At 43.4% G+C, this 13,950-nt stretch overlaps 1 protein-coding gene across 1 annotated transcript in view; it reads right to left on the bottom strand.

The window, feature by feature from the left end:
• The window catches only part of Nwd2 (NACHT and WD repeat domain containing 2), a 138,214-nt gene that overhangs the window by 67,931 nt on the left and 56,333 nt on the right, over positions 1 to 13,950 (bottom strand). The gene's annotated exons all lie outside the window — the stretch shown is intronic.

Here is a 13,950-nt window from a genome sequence, read left to right as displayed (position 1 = left end):
TCTATCATCTATCATCTATCATCTATCTATCATCTTATGAACCCACAGGAGAGGCTATGATTGGAGGGAACTGAAATGGAAGGGAAGCAAGAAAGAATACTGGTATGAAGATAAGATAGCATATTTTGTTTCATATGGAATCTAGATTTAGTAATATATATATTGCTCTGTGTGTGTGTCTGAGAGAGCTATGAGAACAGGAGTATTTGAAGAGAAGAAGTAGGAGGAGGATGAGTGAGAGACACAACAAGGTAAATATGAGCGAATATGTACGAAAATGGTATGGTGAGACCCGTTATTTTGCATGATAACTAAAAAGCTAGCATTTTAAAAAGATCTCTTTTCACAAACAAAAAACGAGAATCTATTCTTAAAAGTGTTAACATTTGCTACAACACAAGTGTTCAAAAGAAGACAAAGCAGGTGTGGGAAGTCTGAATGGCATCAATGAGAGCCACCGTGCAGGAGGCAACGCTGTTTGGAGCTGGCTTGGTGTTTACATCCCATTTCCAGAGTACTTATCTCACAGAGGAGAGTCAGTAGAGGAGAGTTTTGAAATTCACACTAGGTTTATGAGACACTCTTTGCCATGCCAAGTTATGGGTTATGCACAGTAACTCTGTGAAGAATGACTTGTAGCTGCAGTGCCTACAAGGCAATGTGAGGTTCTTAGCAGCAATGGCTTTGCTTTTGCTAGGGTTATTGAGAACACTTACTTTTCATCACCTGCAGTTATGTTCTTGGTCATGATGTAAGTGACTAAGGGTCATGTATTATAATGATAAAAATGGTTGTTTATAGAAGAGCAGGTCTCAACTTAAGCCTATTACCACCATTGGCTGTGTCTGTGGTTGCTGCAAAGGAAGAGTTCACCAATGTGAGAGTAGAGGCTGCATCATCCAAAGCTTCTTATCAAAACTGACCACTCACGTCGTCAGGGGTGGAGCCTCTGGACAGCTTTAGGAAGTGTGTGCTAAGAAGAACTCAGCCTACACTCATATAAACCCATGACTGCGAGAGCTCTATGCTCTGGGTAACAGAGCCAGGGCTAGAGAAGGAACAAAATGGGAGCTGTTAAGCATGTGTACTGTGTCTAAGCTAGGCTGGCTGCAAGCAGGAAGTAGCCTCTCGCAGAGGCAGGATATTGGATCACAGTGACATACCCGAGAGAAAACCCCCAAATTTGGTGGTGTTCCTGCCCATCACTGGGATTTCAACAGACTCTGCCCGGCTCTACAAATGCCTGCATGACCACTGGAGCTCCTGTAGTTATTTCTCTGCTTGCATCAGCAATTCCTCTAGCCCACCGACTACTCTATAGGCAGGTGATTGTTCAAAAATCAAAATCACACTGCTCAGCTGTTGATTGGCTGTGTGTCTTGTCAGTGTCACAGAACACCCAGCAGAAACAACTTGAATGAGAGCAAATTATTTTTTTGGCTCACAGACTAGGGGACAAAGTCCATCACAGTGGGGAAGGCATGGTGCCTGGATTGGATCAGTTCATGGCTGCAGGATCTTGCAGTGGCTTTTTAAATGGCAGTGAGCTAGAGGTGGTAGTGGTGGGGACTGAGAGTAACAAGCTGCAGCTCTCAAAGTCTGTCTCTCAACTTCCTAAAAATTCCACATCCCCCTCACATAGTCCCACTGGCTAATGGCTAAGCTTTCAAACACATAAACCAGGATACAGCACTTAAATCCAAACTGTAACTACCAGACACAGCATAGAGCCACTTCCTGCTTTAGAGGTGAAAAGTTGAAGGATAGATTAGTTAAGAAACTTGTCAAGTTGCAGAGGTAGCGAGGGTTGGAGATGGGATTTGAATTGAGGCTCTTAGCACATTTGACAAGCTGTTCTGTATATACTTATACAGGGTTCTATGCATGTTACTGTGAGTATTGGTGTACAAGAGGTAGTTGGGAACAATGAGAGAACATGGTCACTGGTGTGAAGTTGCCCGACTGGTTTAAATCTTGACTCTGCTTCTTATTTATAGCAGATCACCAGCATTTATTAATGTCCATATTTCTAGGTTTCTTCACATAAATATGAGAAGCATGGAATTTATGTCCTAGGCTCATAGCAAGGATTAAACAAATTAATATACAACTAACATGCAGGGTGGGTCCATGATAAGTAGTAAACTCAATGTAATTCTCCAAATTTGCCCAGGAAAATGTGTTTCTTCTTCCTGTAATATTTTTCTATTTTCCTATCTTTCAGGAATAAGCTTAGACAGGCCTTTCTGATAATTCTAGACAGTAAGCGCTAGCCTCTTTCCCCATGATGAATGCCCAGAGCACCTGCGTCTCCTTGATGGTGCCAACTCATGACTTCATGCCCTGTGAGATTCAGTGACATTGGGTCAGACACTGTTCAACACTGGCATTGCCAGACTCATAACTCTTCCTGAGGCAGTGTGGGCTCACTGAATGTCTTAGTTACTTATCTTGTGGCTGTGACAGAAGAACTGACTGAAGTGATTTAAGGAAGGAAGGGTTTATTTTTGCTTGCAATGCAGAAGAAAATCCATGACAGCAGGAGTTTGAGGCAGCTGCTCATATTGCATCCATGGTTAGCAAATAGAGATGAATGCGGATCTTTTCATGTTAATTAACCCAATCTCAAAGATCCCTCACAAACATGCCCAAGGGTTTGTCTCCTATGGAATTTTAGACTTTTTCACATTGGCAGGACTAATAATCACAGAAAGTATCCAAAGTTATGAGAATAGGGATCTGAGGACCCCAAACAAGCCTGATTCATGGGATCAAGAATAGACACCTGTTAGGTGATATACATACATACATACATACATACATACATACATACATACATAAATACATACACACGGGTGTATGTGTGTGTCTGACCTTGAAGGACAGCTACTTAGCCTCTTCTCCAAGGAGGGCTGGAGGTTGGAGGGCCTTTTTAATAATATCACAGTAATGCAAAGACAAAATTGTTCATGCAGTATCCTGCTTGAGTACAGATACTAAGATCATGACATAAACTTTGGGGGGTCAGAAGAGTGTAAGAGTCAGGGAGAAGCAATGCTTTGTAGATAAGTAAAGGGGATTTAGCTACTTCTTTGTGGTCTCTCCCTAGTTATTGACAAAGTGAACCTTTCATACAAGCTATTCTTTTACTCCTTTAACATTTGTTAAAATGTCCTCCTATAAACATAGGGAAAGTAATAACGAAAAACATTACCATTTTACATGTTTAGGATTTACAGAAGGCTTTGTGATGAGTTCATTCAACTGAGACCCTTAAATGTCATCTGAAAATTGGGAACTATGTCTCATTCTACTTACTAAAGGACAAATTTTCTTGGGTGATTTCCAGTGCCAGGGATGAATGAGTCAGTCACAGTTTAACAGAAATTAATGTTTAATGCAGAAAAACCTCTCTTCTGAATCTCCCACAATGCCACCACTCCATGTTTAGGAGAAATACCAAGATTGCCTCTGAGCACAAACAAAAATGAGTAACAGTAATATTGTATAAGAAGCCAGGCTGGACCATTCAGAAGAGCCGCTGTGTGCTGCAGAATTGTGATTAAATCTAGACAAGGAAGGTCATGTACACACTCTCCTTCTCCCCTTGCCTGTTGTCATCCTTATTTATTTTCTCTTTAATAAGCTGGCTCTCTCGCAGTGACGGGAGATGGATGATGGCACACATTTATACTCCCAGAGAATATCAACTCGGTAAGGCCTGGCTAGGCTGTGATGGACAGCACTAAGATGCGAAGTGACTAAACAAATTAGACCTCTGGCCTGAGTGAAGTGATGCGATTCAGTGAAGCGCTGTGCATTTCCCGCTAGACAGAAGCATCCATTAGATAAATAGGAAATAGGGAAAGGTGATTAGTTGACAAGGTGCAGTGGAGACCAAGGGCACCATAACAGATTGTGTTGATTATAAAGGCTACAAGGAATATTGGTAGCTCAGGGGACATCACACATCTTGAGATGCCCGAGCAGGCAGCTGGTGGTCTGATATGGGGGGAGGTTAACAGAAATGAAGTGTGCATGAAGGATAACATGGGAACCTATGCTCTTACAACTAAAGAAAAATGATAATAAAGGGGGTTGCTAGAACATATGTAAAATGAAAGAACAAGTGGGAAGGGAACATTGGGAGCCAAAGTTTTAAGTGAAGATAAGAGCAGGAGGTGAGAAAAAGGAGAGGGTAGGGGTGGAGTCACAAACATTAAGGATGTATGATGAAGCCAGGTGAAACCCCATGAGTTTCTAAGCTGTTAAAGCATTTTAAAAGGAGTTTGCGCAGAGATGTAACACATATGTAAACAATGCTCTCTCAGAAGACATGGGTTATTACATGAAGATACCATCCCAAGTAAGACAGGCTTTTGCTCTTGCTCTGAACTTTCCACTATAACTAGAAAAGACTATTGCTAAAGACACTATACATTCTGGTTGTAGGACATAGAGGAAAAAGTCTTGGATGGACAAGAAAATTCTTTTCTTGGCCATCAGTCAGTTTTCTATGTTTTGGTGCCTGGCTCCATACACATGAACATATGGGCAACATTGATTGAATTTAGTGGGTTGTTTTTAAAAGATATGAAGTTGGGGGATATTTGAGATGTGTTGGGGGCAAAGTGGGGCTGGAGAGGGTAGGAGATGAATATGAACAAGATACATTGAATAAGTGTTCTATATGGAATTTTTACAGTCAAAAACTTGTATAGAAGAGACTGTCTGGGTGAAGCACGAAAACTTTGGCGAGAGAATGTGGAAGCAATGGAAGAAAACCATTAAGCATCCATAGGGTCCTGCTGATCTTAGGTTCACGAAATTTAATGTAGCCTGCAACTTTGACGTACATAGACGGTGCTGATTAATTATTTTGCTTAAAACAAGTTTGGGCTTCCTGCCCAAATCTCCATCCCCTCCTTTAGCAGGATAAAAAGGGCTTTTAGTTCTATCTTGTTAAACCTTAGTTAAGAGTGACATATTAATGGAGACTTTGTGGCAAGTCCTGACTTCCCAATTGTTCACTAAGGTGACATCCAGGGGACCTCACATCCTGAAGGGGAAAATAGGAATCCCTGGATACAGCTGCAGTGGATGCGGACAGTCAGGGCTGTGTTTGGGGCAGGAGAAGATTGTGAACTGGCCATTTTCTGTCAGCTTGATAGGGGCTGGGGTTCTTCAGCTGACTAATCCCCACTTCCCCTGTGCTGGTTGAAGGACCTCCAAACCTTTGGATCATGCCCATCTTATTCACCCCAGGCCATTTTATTCCATATGATTCTTAGTACTGGAGAACATCTGGGGAGTGCTTGATTATGTGGTTTCCTGTTATTTTAACAAAGACGTTGGTGTGCCAATTGTAGGGGCAAATGTTACAGGGTGATCTTGTAGTATCTTTTGTGGAGAACGCAGCAAGTATCCCTGGGAGTTAGTGACCCTACATGTTCACCTATCTAACGCACCTCCCTTCTTAAGGAAATGGAGCAAATCTGCTGAGTTCTGCCCTGCATCTCCTCCTCTTCCTTTAGCAGCCATTTTGGGTAGGTTGTAGCTCTGCCTTCTTAAAACAAAATAACATAAATGAAAGCCTCTACCATTTCCTTCATAAATAAGAACTCCAGAGGCAGCATGTCACAGGCCTGACCAACTTGTGAAAAAGTGGTTAGAAGAATGGAAATAAATGCCTAAGGTTGAGCGTTAGAAACTTGCTCCCACCATGGCTGCTGTGGGGAGGGGAATTTGAGAAGTGTGCAGGTCATGAGTGCTTCACTGCTTAGGGAGATTAAAGCTTTAAAAGGGCACTGTTAGAGGGAAGATTCCCTCCCTGCCCTTCTGCTGCCCACCATGTAGGACACAGCATTCCTCCTCCCCAGAGGGTGCAGGCATCAAGATGTCATGCTGGAGACAGAAGGTGAACCCTTACGAGGAACCAACCTGCTGCCATCTTGATTGTGGCTTTTCCAGACCATACAACTGCAAAGGAATATTTCTGTTTCATAAATTAGTCTCAGGTATTCTCTTACACCAGGACAGACTACTATAGTTTTTGTTTCACTGCATCATCCTTTCTTGTATGCAATGTAATAAATACTTTATGAATATTCCCTCCCCCCATGGACATTCCTTCCATACCAGATACAACACAGCCTTAGAGCAGTTGTTCTGAATCTGTGGGTTGCCATGCCTTTGGGGTTGTCGAATGACCCTTTTACAGGGGTTGAATATCAGCTAACCTGCATATCACATACTTTTATTATGATTCATGGGAACAGTTAAAATACAGTAATGGAGTATCAATGAAAATAATTTTATGGTTGGGGGTCACTGCAACACATGGAACTATATTAGTGGGACACAACTTTATGAAGGCTAAGAGCAACTGCCTTGGAAAGACAAATACCTTAAGTTAGCTAGATGGAAGATCTTTTATGATACTCAGAAAGCCAAGAGAGGAATGTACGGCTCTTCTCTATACTTGGTTCCTGGGGAGGAAGAAGACTAAAGAGTGGGAAAGACAAGGAAGGTAGCATTGCTTGAGCGTCATCGTGGGCCAGGCACTCTGTGTTCTTCCATTAATTCCCACAGGGATGCTGCAAGGTAGGTACTGACCCATTCATTTTATGCAGGACTCAGCCACAGGTCATATGTCAAGCAATGAGCCCAGAGTACAGGGCTGGGAATCTGCAAGCTTGGCATTTAAGCCTTTGTATATATAACAGAAAACCCATGCTGTTGCTCCTGTAATTTGTAAATGATGCAACAGGCTACGCCGTACAGTAGCATCAATGCAGGCAGCTCTGGTGTCATAGAGGCCAGCAACAGAGAAACGTGTTGTCAGTTAAAAGATGCCATACCGTTTGTTTGCGTTTTGAATCCTAATTTTAAGTGGAATACATGTGCAAAGCCCTGCATCTGAGAATCAATGAAATCTGGCAAAGCTTGTTTCAAGGAAGATTGTGTGAGCAGCTGTGTACAGTCTAGACAAGAACAACAATATGACAAAGGCAGAGAGAGAGAGAGGTCAGAAAAAAAGCTGTTAGGCTTCGATGCCCAAGCAAGGCAGGGACTTCTGAAATGGAAAGAAGATGAGCTTCTGGGAGCAGCCCAGCATATGAGTCGACAGGAGTACTGGCAGTTTGGAGCTAGGCTTAGAAGGGTGGAAGAGTGGACTGTGAGCAAGGAGTTTATGTCTTAAACTGGGAACTAGTAGCAGTTGGAGAAGTAGATAAAGAAAAAGAATGGGTTCTGTTTTGAAGAAATGTCTTCATGCAACTCTGGAAGGCAGGTCTGTCTGCAGAGGCTGAAAAGGGTCAGTTCCATACTGACAGAAGGGAAAGGAGATAAGGCTTGAGCTACTGCTTGATTCTGAAGGCCACCAAGAGGGCAGATCTTGACCTGTGCTGCTGGGGTACCAGGATGGAACCTTCACCAGGGATGAACATCCACTATATTTGTGTCTTGGCGTGTCACCTCAATGCCATCCCAAGGCAACAAGCAGGTATGGGGCAAGATCTTCCTGCTGGCAGGAGCTGGCTCCACTCATCATCTCTCAGCATTCCTGGGAAACCAGCTGGCCCCAGGAAGTGAAGAAGAAGGGGTGGAGCCAGGACATGGGGAGTTCTTTTGGGAGAGCAAATCAGTGTGCTTAATGGCAAAGTCATGGGGGGGGGATTGCTTTGCCAGCAATATTTAGCAAAAGTGCATAAGGTAGCCAATGGCATTCATAATGCAGGGAATATTAAGTTAAGATTTAGAAGTAAGAGGGGCTAGTGTGACCATCTGGTGCCTCTTTTGATTTGAGATAATTTCAAGCATTGATTCTGCAGACCTCTGACTTGCTAAGGTCCATCCTTTTTTCATCACCTTCCATAGCAACTAAGTCAAGACAGATCAGTGCCTGTGACAGTTGAATTAACTACATCAACCACCTCAGATGACACATTCTATCAATGTGACAATCAAACCAATCAAACAGAATTAGGACATTTAATGTTTTGGTTGGCGGATAATTACTTTCTTTATGATTTTCTGAATACTTAAATGTATAAATGAACTTCATTCCCTCTATTTCTCATCTACCTAATCGCGATCTTTGTTGCTGTCACCTGGCAGCCTGTCACTGTGCAGCCTGGCCTCTTCCTGTCACAATATCCCACCAGGAACTCATTACCATCCGGAACTGCAGTGCCCACCCTGGGGGTTCTCCTGTCCATATGCAACTGTCCAGTATCTGAAAGGAGGCCAGCCCAAACTGGGGTGTGTTTCTGTGTGAACTATATACTAGGATTCGACACTTGGGAAGACAGAAATACGTAAAATATCTCGAACTCTTTTTACAATGATGACATTTCTTGGGTATATTGACTTCAAGTATATTAAGTACATTATCAGGGTTATCAGGAAACCTGCAATTGTACGTATTACTTGCATGGGTGACTTCTGTTTTCTACAGCTCTGCAGAGATTCTCTGTTTCTTTGTCTCACTGTTTTCTAACCATATTCAGTTCAGTCAACTAGCATTTATGATACAGCCACTGTGAGCCAGATATTCTAAGAGATGTTGATAATATGAAGCTATAGTAAACAGTTGCTGGCTTCTGGGAGCTCCCACTTAGGAAGGAGGGGGTTGACCAGAGTGATTAAAGTTTAGGTACTATGCACCCTTAAAGAAGAGCTTCCTCTGGTTCTTAAAGAATGGATCTTGGGTTGGGGAGTTGCTAAGAGCACTTGCTATGAAAGCAAGAGGACCTGAGTTCTAGTACCCAGCATCCACAGAAAACCAAGCACATGTTTCTGTATCTTCACCATTATAAGGCAGACAGAAGGATCCTGGGAGCTTGCCGGCCAGGCAGGATAGCTGAGATGGTGAGCTTTGAGTTCAGTGAGTGTCTTAGTTAGGGTTTCTATTGTTGGGCTAAAAAGCCGTGTCCAAAATAATGTGGGGAGGAAAGAGTTTATTTTACTTCTAGATAAAATCTATCACTGAGGGAATTAGGCAGAAATATGTGCAGGGCAGGAAGTTGGAGGTAGGAACTGAAGCAGAGACCACACAAGAGTGCTACTTGCTGTCTTTTTTTTTTTCATGGCTTGCTCGGTCTACTTTCTTATACAGCCCAGGCCTATCGATGAAGGCATAGTACCACCCACAGTGGCCTGCCCACCCATCCATCATCAATCAACAAAATGCCCCACAGACTAGCCTATGGATCTGGTGAGGGCATCTTTTCAATTGGGATTCTCTTTTCTCAACTCTAGCTTCCTTCAAGGTAACAAAAAACTAACCAGGACAATGGGAGTCCATGTCTCAAAAAAATCACATGGAGGGAAATAGAAGAAGATCAAGTGTCCTTCTCTGGCTTCTGCATTGTACCTGCCCCGCATGCATGCACTGCACACACATGCACATGTGAACACACACACACACACACACACATACACACACGCACACACACAGAGAGACACAGAGAGAGACACAGAGAGACACATACAGAGAGAGAGAATCAATACACATTTTCTACTCATTTTCCTAAGGGTTGATGCTCATTTTCCTGAGCCTGCAGTCAGAAGGAATTGCAGGTGTGGAGGTTCAGGGAAGAGTCCGGGGAGGTGAATGTAGTTTAGAAAGGCCTGGATAGGCTGCCAGTGGGGAAAGTTGGCTGACAAGACCTCAGGGTAGGAAAGATGAAAAAGCAAACCTTGAACATTGTGCTAGGAAGTGTAGCATGTATCTCGCAGGTGAAAGAGTCAGATATGCATTTCAGAATTACCACTGTAGTGGCTGTGTGGAGTGTGAATTAAGGGGGGTAAGGTGGGTAGAGAGATGGAAGCTAGGTAGTAGATAGATGGAGGCAAATATGGCAGCTGTGGAAATTTCAAGAATACAATAATGCAGACTTGACCAAAGAACTATGATTGGGGAAAGGAGGTAGAGCTCTCAAGTCTTTGGGTGGTATACATGCTGACAACAGTGGCTTATGAACTTGAGTTACAGAAATGAAGAAAGATAAATACTGATGTTAGCTAATAAACTTGGCTTTCAGAAGACAGTCTTCAGGAGTGATCCTAAGCTAAATGACTGGACACACGTGAAACTTGTCTTCAAAGTGGAGGAGCTCTCAGTGCTCAGACCCATTTAAAACTTCCTTCAGAGATCCTGCCATAACTGGGTTCATTTTTGGCTCAGGGGCCTGTGAGGTGTGGGCCTATTTAGATGAGTTCCGAGATGGGTAGAGAGGAATGTTTTGGAGTCATAAAAGATTGCTTCAGTTGAAAACAGGGTAGATGAAGCCAAAGAGAGAGCTGGGCTCATTGAAAGAGAGATCCCCTCCACAGGTTCTTTAGAAACTCCCAGCAAAGGGGGGTTGATAATACATCATTTGCAGAGGGTATGTACAAATGGAGTTAGACAAATTCAAGGAGGATGACCAGGTAGCTGTGCGATGTACGCTTCTGATAACACCATTCATGTCAAACAGCTACAGGCTCTGCCAACTTCAAAAGAACAAGCAAGGGCTAATCCCTTCCTCAAAGACATCTAGTCTATTCAGGGTAAGGAGACCAGCGAGAATGCTGTTTACTCCTGAGTTATATCAGGGTTGGAGCAATGGAAATGATGAGGCGATGCGACAGAGAGCACAGGCGGTGTGCGCCTGAAGAAGCACGAGTCTCCAGCTCTCACCCCAATATGCCTGCATTTTTTTTCAGTCCATTTCTCTCCAGTTGCATCCACCCTGTTTTCAGGAACTTGGGGCACTCCCCAAATGCTGACAAGTCAAACGGGCCAGTTGTTTCAGTGCACACGTGTGCCTTTCCATTATCCATCTTAGTCTGGATGAAAAAAATAATGGGACTAATACCCTGCCACATAGGCTAAGAGATACAAGGCATAGAGAGAAAGAGAAAATTCTTATCATCTTTCTCTGTCTTGTTTAAAGTACAGCCCCAGAGTCTACCAATCTAGTGCAGTAAAGATGTTCCTCAATTGCTTACTATGGTGAGCTACATGCCTAAGCGTGAGGAAGCTGGGTGGTCTTCTAGCCATGAGGGAATTTATCTAAGTGGCTGCTGTGGATCCTGTGATTTTTATTTGTGCCACCTTCTTCCTTCTTCCATGTCTCCCTTCACCATTTTATTCACCTCTGAGCAAAGTTCTTTAAAGTAGCTCACGGCTGTCTTTACTTTCGTATTTTACATTTTGTATATGTGCTTGTATATGTGGATGTGGTCACACAACATGCCGAGTGCATGGGTGGCAGTCAGAGGGCTATTTGTGGGAGTCAATCCTTTTCCTCCACCAGGTGGTTTGTGGGGATCGAGCTCAGGTTGTCAGCCTTGATGGTCAGTGTCTTTACCCGCTGAGCCATCTGTCTGAATCTTTCCTCTTTTGCTCAGTAAAATTCCAAGTCCTTGATCATGTCCTATAGGGCCCATGATCTGACTTTGATGTCTTCTAGAATTAGTCTTCTTGCCCACTCTATGCATACTTACTCTCTTTACTGTTCATAGAATATTCTAAACACACCCTTTCTCTTTTCAGGCCTCTTCTTGTTCCCTATGTCTGGACTCCTCCTCCAGACATCTGCATGATTTGCTCTGTCACTATCTGCAGATATTTGTTTAAATATCATCTTGTCTCCAAGTCCTTTCTGGCCACCTGGCCTTCTCTAATTCCCCTAAGACAGCTTAATCTTTTTCATACAGCTTTAATTCAGTAAGATTCATTTATCACCCCTGGAATTTGCTCATCACCTCCCTCCCTCAGCAACATTGGTCCTTCTATGCTCTGCTTCTGTATTACTGTCACTTAGAATGTCAACCACTGCATGGGCAGTTTTGAATGAATCCAATGCATGATTATCAAGCATGGGGTTATAGAAGATTGCAGGAAGGATATGTGGCACTTGTCAGGGTCAGGGTGAATGGAGAAATTTTTCTTAAGGCAGTAAATTTTACACTGCCTCTTCTTCCATTCATATTTATGCCAAAAGATCCTATTGATTCTTCCTGACTACAGGCACAGTCCTAGGCTGAAGGGTGTAGCTGTCATGAGGATAGACAGGGATTCTTATTGTGGCACTTAGAATCTAGTTGGAAAGAGGCAAGAAAGCCAATCTATTAAAAAAAAAAACAAGAAAAATATCTGATAGTGACATACACTATGCAGAGACCTAAATTAATGTGACTTTAAAGGAACATGTGGGGTTGACTTTAGGTCCTTCTAAAAAGTGGTGGGCAGAGGGATGGTAATAAAGTACCCCTTTGAGGAGGAAGGGGTGAGAATTCATGGCACAGAACACAACTTAAGCGCAGGGAGGAGACTTCAAGGTTTGAGAGCTGCAAGAGGCACCTATAGTTTTGCAGTCAGAGAGCAGGGGAGAAAGATCTGAGATTACATTGGAGAAGCCCTAGGAATGAGCAGGATTCAGCAGGCAAAGCTGGGAAGAACCAGTCAAAAGAGACGGGTGGGTGGAAGAGAAGCACAGCCAGTGGAAAGATCATCCTAAGCAAAGGGCAGGGGGAGCAGAACAGGCTTTGGTGGCTGAGGGCCTCGGAGCGTTGTTTCTCCCGGGTTCAATGTATAACTGAAGATGAGCAAGTCTCTCACAAATTCCCTGGGGTCACATCTTGTTACTGCTGAGGAAAGAGAACTGTTGCCTTGAAAATATATCTCCCAGGAGAAGATGTATAATTAACTGCCCACAGAGGACTGAAGCACAAGGCACATTCTTGGAAGAGTCAGATAACATGCATTTGGGCTTCTGTTAGGCTAGCAGCTGGGAAGCAAACACTACCTAGTACATTTCACTTTTAATCTCAACACCGTCTCACAGATACCCCATCCCCATGCCTGGCTTAGATGCTGTACTCTGGCATGGGCAGGTGAAGGCACTCTGGGGTTCATGCCTTCTCTGTGCTTACTGCTGTGCGCACCCAGCACCTCATGGACGGCTCCAGCGCTCCAGCCAACAGTTAGCTCGGTGGGTCCTTTCACGGTTTTCCTCTGGCTACTTCAGTCTTTGCCCATGGTTAGCTCTAATTTACAAAATTCACTTTTATTCCTTTTATTTTCTTTTTCTGCCGATCCCGGTGGGTGGCTTGTTTTTGGGAGGCTGTTCTGCACTCAACTCCCTCCTCCCTAGGCTGCCAGAAATGATGTACCACAGACTCAAAGACACAGTTAACATGCTCAGATACTTTTCTCTCCCAAAAGTAATTGAGTCCCCCAAAGAATGTCTAAGTCCTTGGGAATCTTGACAGGTTGCGGAGTTTGTAACAATTGGGGGAGCTGTTATCAGTACAGCCAGAATCCCCAGAGAAGGCACTGCTGAAGCCATGTCAAAGGATTTAATTTAGGCTCCCATTTATCACGTAAATGGTGACTTATGAGCAACTGCTCAGTGTGTGCTTCATAATGGCTCACTGCTGACTGACAATGTTCACCAAGATTGAAGCCATTTAGGAGCGATTACTTCCGAAACCACATTTGAAATCGTCATGAGGTGTACTGAGATAAACTATTTATCCAGGAGGCGACAAATGGAGGGTGAAATTTTCTTCCTCTAGCAGTGCTTAGATAACATATGATGTACTCCTCTACCTCGAAGCCCTGTTACATATTCATCACCTGATACAGAAACACGAAGTTGAGAGCACCTGACAGCTAAGATTTCCATGGTAAATGAGGCTGAAAACTTCTGAATAAATAATATTATTTGCTTTAGAAGCCACCGACTTTAGGTTTTGGGTGTCCAAGATACATCCAGCATTTTTCCATCATGTGGCAAAAGAAATAAAATAGCTGAGGCTGGTGAACTTTAGTAGTGATGTGTGTAGTTACTGTCTTTGAAGGAGCAGCACACACAGAGGGGGTGGGGTTAGGAAAAGGTACAGCACTGGTGTATGGAGGGAAGAAGACATCTCTACACAAGCACAGACTGAGAGGCA

This window comes from Microtus ochrogaster, linkage group LG1, assembly GCF_000317375.1.
Source record: "Microtus ochrogaster isolate Prairie Vole_2 linkage group LG1, MicOch1.0, whole genome shotgun sequence".
NCBI lineage: Eukaryota > Metazoa > Chordata > Mammalia > Rodentia > Cricetidae > Microtus > Microtus ochrogaster.
Note: the sequence above shows the minus strand (reverse complement) of the source record. Positions and strands in the feature narration are given on the sequence as shown.